Source organism: Leopardus geoffroyi, chromosome A3 (genome assembly GCF_018350155.1).
Source record: "Leopardus geoffroyi isolate Oge1 chromosome A3, O.geoffroyi_Oge1_pat1.0, whole genome shotgun sequence".
Classification (NCBI taxonomy): Eukaryota; Metazoa; Chordata; class Mammalia; order Carnivora; family Felidae; genus Leopardus; species Leopardus geoffroyi.
The window spans coordinates 43980219-43989035 of record NC_059336.1 but is presented as its reverse complement, the minus strand read 5'-3'; the positions used below and the strand labels follow the sequence as shown (position 1 = coordinate 43989035).

Sequence of the window (8817 nt, the reverse complement as noted above, 5' to 3'; positions counted from 1 at the left end):
CTCAGGTCATGATTTCACAGTTCATGAGTTTTAGCCCCATGTTGAGCTCTGTGTTGACAGCTTGGAGCCTGGAGCCTGTTTCCGATTCTGTGTCTCCCTCTCTCTCTGCCCCTCACCCACTCACACTCTCTCTCTCTTAAAAATAAACATTAAAAAAATAAAATAAAAATAAGGTGAGTTTTAGAAAAGGAAGAAGGTCCAGGCCTTCTCTGGTCTGCAACACCAGGGCAGCAAACACTTGAAATGCAGGACCTTGACTGGGGACTTCAAAGCAAAAGGGGAAAGGGGGCTCAGGTAAAACCATTACACAATGTGCGTGACATAGGAAGGACTAGGAGAGAAAAATCCCCACAATTTTTCAAAGAAATTAACCCTAAGCTGGCAACAGCCCTGTGGCTTCAATCTCAGCACACAGGCACAGTTGAGGGGGCTGCACATTTCACAGAGAAGGAAACCCTGAGACAGGGCAGCTGGGCCATGGCAGCAGGCTGTGGCATGGGGAAGGCAGGGGGAGCTGTGGGAGATGGTTGCCTGGAAGGGTTGCGGCCTTGGCCTTCATGGAGGGAAGGAGCCAGGAAACCCACACCAAGCCTTCATTCTCTCAGTCCTCAGAGCATCTGCTGATGCCTCCCCTGGTCCGAACTTGACAGGAAGCTGGAAGTAAGCACACATGGTCAGCCTCAGGGAAGAGCAGAGAGGGGTTCTGGACACAGACATCGCGAAGTGGCACGGCATGGATGGAATGAGTGGTAAGGAAAGGAGGGATGAGAACGATGTCAGGTGATGAGAACGGCGTGTGAGGAGGGCACCTTCATGTTGTCATGGCAGTGGCCATCCATTGGGGCCTGCCAGCCTGGCTCTGAACCCTGACTCCACTACCTGCTAACGGACTGATCTGGGTTAGGTTCCTATGGGGTGACGACACTCATGGTCTCTGGTGTCTCTATACATCTTGTGAGCACAGGTGTTGACTGTCTTTGCTTGACTATATTTCTGAGGATATTTAAGTAGCAAACAGCCTTGGAAGAGAGGGAGTGTATCTCTCTCCAGAGCAAAGGTCAGGCATCATAAAAGATTTGGGTTTTCTGGGTTCTTCTGTAGCATAACCCGCTGTGTGTGAGGCGTCACCTGGCCCTCCTCGGTGTCATCTATGGAAGCTGGGGTGCAGGGAGTTGGCACAAATGCTGACACGAGCTCCCACTAGTGCTGTGAGCAACAAAGCTCAGCCCTGTCTTGGACTGGGGCCTCCTGTGTGCTGCCGGCACCCAGGAGACTTTGTGTGGCAGGCCAGCTGGCTACTGTGTCAACAGGGCAAGATCTCAAGCCCTTCGCAGCTCTTGACAGCTCACTTCTCTAAGTCTCAGTTGCCTCAGCTGCAAAATGGGAACAACAAAAGGGCTGTGGGGATTTCAAGTGTTGATATACATAAAGGACTTAGAATAGCTTTCAGTCCCAAACACACGCTCAAGTTAAGGTAGTGATTTTATCTAGTACTGTATGGCAAATGTTTCAAACTTCAAAAAGGAAAAGAAATATCATAAAAGGGGACTTGAAGCCCATGGTGGGGGAAGAGACAGACTTACTAGGGTCTCTGAGTGAACTGAAGTTTCAGAAGTCCTGAAATAACCTACAGAATTGATCATGGAACAGACGTACTACTTGTAACTCTGAAAAATAGTCTTCTGAAAAGAAAAGAGGGGAGAGAAGACCAAAAATGTCAAAAATCCCAGTTTCAAAAGACAGATTCCAGGCACAGCACACAGGCCAGTGAGATGCAGATTCCTGAAAACATTCTAGAATCAATGATGAAGCAGATGGTCTGTGAGCCTGTGGTAAAGAACACAGGGAACGCTAGAAGCCAGCACGAGTTCACAAGTAACGTGCTGTATGGTACTAATATTTTTTCTGACAGGATTACTGGGTTAACCACCAAAATACTGTGAAAACAGTGTAGCATGATTTCCGCAGAAAAGGGTGACATGGGATGGAGGAACGGGGGTTGAATGGGAATATAAATAATGCAGCTACTGACCTGAAAGAAGGTTTCTAATGAAGGGCCAACTCTATCCTGTGCATCGGGGTTAGCCTAGACTTGGACAAAAACACAGAAAATAGGTCTGAAGATGACACAAAGCTGGGAGAAATAGCCAGCATACCATTTGAAATATTTCCACAGCCTGGCCCAATAGGAACAGAATTCAGTTCTTCATGTGGGTTCCTCACAGGCCAGACAGTGGCTACGGCAATTTAGTTAAAAAAACAAAAGCAAAAACAAAAATTAAAAAAAAAAAAAATGGGATTGGGGCACCTGGGTGGTGCAGTTGATTAAGCATCCAACTCTTGATCTTGGCTTAGGTCATGATCTCACAGTTTGTGAGTTCAAGCCCCTCACTGGGCTCTGTGCTGATGGTGCAGAGCCTGCTTGGGATTCTGTCTCTCCTTCTCTCTGCCCCTCCCACACTTGCGTGTGCTCTCTCTCTCTCAAAATAAACAAACTTTAAAAAATTTAAAAACAACAACAACAACAACAGCAAGATTTTAGTTACTTGAAGGCTTGGTGAGAGCCAGAGATGTGATGCAAGCCACTGAAAGAAAGCAGCTTCAGTCACAATGAGATGCATTATCACAGGGATGTGGCCCGGCATTCCAAGTGTATGCTGCCATAAGGCACCATGCCCAATGCCTTGTGTACATCTTATTTAACCCTAACCATGCCCCAGACACACAGGAAGAGGATGAAGTTCAGAGAGCTGAAAGAACATGTACGCTGTGCCGAGATCATGGGGCACGTCCACTGCACAGCCAGGATGCAACTCCAAGTCTGGGCCACCCCTTGGCCTGTTGAGACCTCCACACTACTGTCCAGTGGCCTTGGTCATCCCACACCAGCAGAGCTGCACCCAGTCCTCCAGGCAGGTCACTGTCAAAGCTGTGCCACGTGAGAAACTGCAGAGGAACTAGAACAAGTCATCCCGGAGAAAGAGGGAGACGGATGAAGCCTAAGTACATAATCACAACTTACCAGACCTCTGCGGGTCCTGTCCCTGCTCCCCACCTGTGTCTGTCCATGTCCCTCCACATGCCTCCTGTCTCCCTGAATCCAGCCCCACCAGCCTGCTTGAGCCCCCCTCCACTGCACCTGATGGTTTGCCCTCCTCCATGGCGTGCCCCTTTCAGTTGGCCAACTCCACCCCATCCCCCAGACCTCAGCTCCCTTTGGGAGATGGCCACCTTAGACCCAGGCCTGGTCTGAGCCCACCCCCTGCTATAGGACGACGGCGGACTCTCTTTCAACAGACACTTCAGCACGTTTCCTGCTTGATGACAGAGCCTCTCATGCACCAAACCTTGGGGAAGATTCAAAAACAAGCAGAGTTATTTCATATATGAACTATGTTATCAAAAATTGTTTAATAAATCTAAAATACCATCACTAATAGATACTTTGGTGATGGGAATTTAAGGTTTTGTTTTCCAGACCTCTACAAATTTAATGCACGTGTCGGCACCCCAGAAGAGGACAAAGACATTAGCAGCAGCAGCAGTGAGAGGCAGACCTGCCTCAAAATCGTGATTTTCCATCTTCTTCCTACATATGATCAATGGGAGGCTCTACCTCTGATATTATTCCATGTCTTCTAAAATGAGGTTAACTCTACTCCTAAAAGAGCCAAATCAGTAATGAATTGCAAATCAAGAATTCTGTCAGTGCCTGGCTGAAAAAGGGCAAGAACTCTGATAAACCAGTTGGACAGAAAAGGTCACCTCCCTGGTTTGGGAGTGACTGTAACGGCAGCATGTCAGAGGAAACAGTGTGTTTGCGGAATGTTTGTTCCCTATGATCAACTCAATGTAATAGGCTTTCTCCATCTGCCAGTGTGCACCCATCTCTGCAGGATGCAACTTGGTAGAGAAAATGCCTTCCTAAGGACCACCAACCATGAGGGGATGCTATGTCCAGCCCCAGGACATGCCTTTCTTTGGTCTATGCTGTGTGTCTCCCAAGAGCTTGGTCTCCTATAAAGTAAGCCATGAAAGGCAAGATGAAACGGACCCTGCTACCCAGTGTTATCAGACAGTGTTCTGTTTAAAGTACAGGCCTGCAGTCTGCCAAGCCTTCTCAGAGAAGCCATACAAGGGACAATTCTCCTCTCCCATCCCCATTCAAATGATGTGTTAATGGACCATAAAAAGCAAGCTTAAAAATAAGCAGAAAACAGGAGGAGATGTTAGGAGGGTGTAAAGACCGAGTTTAATACTCCACAAGAGGAACTGGACCCCAAATCTAATTTTAGCCATGAGTCCCACAGTAAGGGTTAGAAATGACCTTCAGAAACAGAGCGAAGGGGAGGGGGAAGGCAGAATTAACTTCTTTTTGGATGCAGCTGTGGGTTTCATGGGGATTCATCCTGAGCTTTCGGGTGTTTTTGTTGTTGTTGTTTTGCACAACCTTGGCCTGTGGTTAGACCCTATGGAGCCAGTCTTTAGTGTACATGCTGCTGCTTCTGTTTCTAGGAGCTTAAAGTGGACTTCAGGATGAGGGAAAACCTTCCTCCAATCCAGTGCTACCTACAGGTTCTGACAATCACTACATACTATCAGGGAGGAAAGATTTTTTAATTAATTAAAATTCTCGCCACATGTAAGTAGGCTCAGAACTTCTGCCCAAATGCTGAATGGTCCTGACATCGCCATCTACTTTTGAATCATGTTGGAAAGCATTACCTTGTATCAAGCCAGCATCTATGTTAATGCAACTTATACTTATTACTCCTATTTTGTTCCTGACCCAAGTATCTTGTTCGTATCTTTCAAATATTCAGAGTTTTGTTTCTCCCCCTCAGTCCTTCTTCCTTTATGGTGTTCAGCAAACGACCCACATGACTCTGCTTATGCCCCAATTTGTCTATGTCCCTTTAAAATGAGATCCAGGAACTGAACTGTGGGCTCCGAGGGTCTTTATCATTTTCCTACCGTCCAGACGTCAAGTACATTAGCTATTCTATGTCATCCTCATTCCCCATTAGCACAAGGACAGGTTGCAGCTGTTCAGCAAGCATTAATTGGTGGTGATAAAATGTTGTGGCAGAGAAATGTCTGACAAATGTGTTCAGCAAGTCCATGACCCTAAGCCAAGTTTACAAAACTGTAGTTTGGAGTAACTTTAAAGTGAATTTTAATTCATTCTGTAAAAGCCTATGTAGATAATTCAAACAGGAGAGCTTCTTGGACCTCACTGCCCATCCAACTGGGCATCCCATCCCTGACCAGGGATTTGCATCTGGAATGTAATGATTTCAAATCCAGAGTTTATTGCTATCATGGATTATCCCAGACCACCTATATTGGTTCGGAGAAAGGCAGTCTGGCAAACCCCTTTCCAATTCCATATCCTTGTACTTGAATGCATATTAGAGGTGTAATTTGAGCTTTCTTTTCCTCACATTTTCTAACTATGTTTTTCTTTGAAGTAGACAACTGGGTCAGATTAGACAGGCTCAGTTATAAAGGTCACAGATAGAATTTCAGCATTACACAAATGCCAAATAAAGATGTCTCCTTTACAGTTGGGCAAGAAGTATTTCAAAAGAGGATAACTCTGTATAAGCATTAAAATACTATAGATGTCATATAAATACATATTCCATATAATAATATATATGTAACTGCTAATATCAGATAATGTCTAAAAACGACCAGAACAGCTGTGCCACTAATAACAGTAAAATTAGCTAAGAAACTCTTTGGCAGAATACAGTTCCTTCTTCACAGAACTGTGAGAACACTGGTTGGATATATGGACAACCATTCAGCTCCTGGAAAAGGGGCATCTGTGTGGTCCAACATGCTGTGGCCTTTCTCCACCTCCCAATGCTGGATAAATGAGAGATTGCAGCCACACTTAGTCTCCATCATTTGGCCATTCTTTTCCCTTCCCATGTTGGAGTAAAATGTCATCAACTACAAACTGCCACTGATAGGCTCTCACCATGGAATCAGAGGCCTGTGTGGGCCACTCAGGGAACGCCTCTTGCAACAGGGTTATTTAAAAATAATATGCACAGAGTGGGGTCAGACACATTGTATTTCTACAGATAAAATCATTAAGCAGAAACACAGCAGGATTTGTTTAATAATAAAGTGGTTTGTTGAGGTTTGGAATTTTATTATTTCTTTTTAGAAAAATGAGAAAATTTACAAGATGCAAAGGTCTTACACAATACATTATCACTAAAGTCTGTTCTCTGTACACCTTAACATGGGCCCTGGCTAAGGCGGTGTTGGGAAGAGCATGGACAGCATGAATTGCAGTTGCGACCCATCATGGACACGCAGAAATACACCACAGTGTGAAAGGAGGACTCGGTGACAAATAACGCTGGACCAGCCTGTTCCAAAAGCAAGCCAAGAACTCACAGGAACCAGCAAAGTCTTTCTGTGGGGGGAGCATGGGTGTCTGTCCTGTTGCAATACGCACGGGGTGTGCTCCCCTGCACTGCCGGCACCCACCTTTCCGTCAGACCACAGCAACAACAGAGAATGGTAACGTTCCTTTGGTGGTGGTGTTTGGTTTCATTCTGCTTTGTTTTTGCAGGGCTACTCAGGTTCCCTATTTCGTCTTTCTGTCTTCCTTTTCATGATTCAGTTCCAAATTCTTAAAGCAGTGTAGGTACTTAGCATCTTCCATGAATTTTTCAGGATCCAGTTCCACCCGATGATAATGCACTAAAAAGAACAAAGATAAGACACATTACAGGAAAAGGTGCCTTCAAATTTGCCTTCAAATCCTATTTTAAAAATATGACCAAGCATAAAAAAAATAGCTGAAGATACCCTTTCAGTCCATACAATGACAACACCGTGACAGAGTTTCACTTTACTACAAAAAATCTGCCAAGCTGTCACATATAAATACAAACACCTCATCAAAGTCTCCAATTTATTAGAACCTCATTCTTAGAGCTCAGAAAGACACTAAATACCTGGGAATTAACTCACTTCTAAATGGCCTTTGATCAAAGAGAAATCACAAGGCAAATTAGAAAATAGGTTAAAACGTGACTGTGAATGAAAATGCAACATATCACAATCTGTGATACTCCCTAAGGCAGTACTTAGAGGGAAATTCATAGCATTCAATGGCTACCTTAGAAAAGAAGATGTCACATCAATAATCTGAGTTTCCACCATAAGAAACTAAAAGAATAAAAGAGTAAACCCAAGGCAATAAAGAGTAGAATAGAAACTAATGGAATTTCAAGCAAAAACAAAAAATGCATGGAAAGATCAATAAACCTGATAAACCTCTTGCCAGACTTACCAAGAAAAAAGAAGGCATAAATTATGAATATCAGGAATCAAAGAGGCAACATCACTACATGTTTTATAGACATTAAAAGGATAAAAAAGGACATACCACGGCGTAATTCCCACAAATTAGACAACACAGATGAAATGGACAAATTCTTTGAAAAAAGATACAAAACCTTATTTCCAAATCCTTTTAATAATGAGGGAGGCAGAGAGGAACCTAAATAAAGCACAGAGACAGGGTATAAGCTAAACACTTGCTTTTGGGATATTTTAATGCTGCTCAAAGGATAATGGTAGGCTCTTCAGTATAAAATCTCCAAGTGCCTCAAGTTTTCTTCTGTAATTCTGAGGCTACAACAAAAACCAGCTGGTCTTGCCAAGATCTATGAAGCAGGCAATTGTCAACCAAGAGTTTAAACCCCAAACTTAACACAGCAGTTTCTATTCTCTCAGATCTAAATTCTAATTAGATGAACTTTGGTAAAAGCAGAAGATTCTGGTAATAGTGGGTTGCACAGTGATACCACATCTGTGAATATGCTTCTGGGTACACTCAGCACAGGTCACATTCTTAACAAAGGGTTGTATTATGAGCAGATGCCTCAATAGAATTAACAGCTTTCCATTCCTGCGCCCAGCTTGACATGGAAGACCATGGGCCCACACCAGAAAGGCTAATTATAACTTCAGCTATGTTCTTCAGTTCTCTAGACCCACACAAGGAACTAAAATTTCCCCCAAGGCCTACCCTCACGCTCTAAAACCCACCAGTCATAGTGTTGCACTATTTCTAAGAGATCTCAAAGACCACAAGGGAATAGGGACTATACAATATAATTCCTGGGGACCATATTTAGTTGTATTTTTAAGTCAAGAAAAGCAGTCCATTTGTTCCTATATTTTAATCAAGATAGTAACCCAAACATAGGCACCTGGGTGTATTAAAGCCTCTTTCCTCATCTGCAATAGTAATAACTGAAATCCTGAAACTGGATCTCACATTGACCCTTGGGGAACTTCATCTTGGTGCAGATTAAAACCTTTGTTTTGAACTTAAAATGAGTTTTGGGACCCTGCTTTAATATATTATTCTTTTACAATTACTTCAGATAAATATCCTAGATGTTTTAAAGCTTTGAGATAATAAATTTACACTTCCAATGTTTGATGTGCAGATGGAAATGATAAGGTTTACATAATGATAATGTTCACAATATTCCATTAGATGATGAAAGCAGTGGCATTATATATACAGTCTATCTTTAAGTATGTAAAATTAGAGAAAGATACAGAATTATCTGATTAGAGAAAATGTTATAAAAGCATTATGTTAATAATGATTATCTTTGATGAGATGGCAGGTGACTTTTATTTTCTTTGAGCATTCTGGCATTTAAAAAAATTTTCTGTGATGAATGAGCATTAGTTCTATAATACAAAATGGCTTTCAAAAGAAATTTTACGAGGAAGACAATTTAGAACTTCTAGTTCCCTACCAGACAA

At 43.0% G+C, this 8817-nt stretch overlaps 1 protein-coding gene across 2 annotated transcripts in view; it reads right to left on the bottom strand.

The window, feature by feature from the left end:
- Positions 1–6125: 6125 nt before the first annotated feature.
- Positions 6126–8817, bottom strand: part of DTD1 (D-aminoacyl-tRNA deacylase 1) — a 205554-nt gene continuing 202862 nt past the window's right edge. For both annotated transcript variants that reach the window (XR_006703361.1, XM_045445432.1), the window contains one exon: positions 6126–6726. The gene's annotated coding sequence lies outside the window, so the exon portion shown is untranslated. The remainder of the gene's footprint in view (positions 6727–8817) is intronic.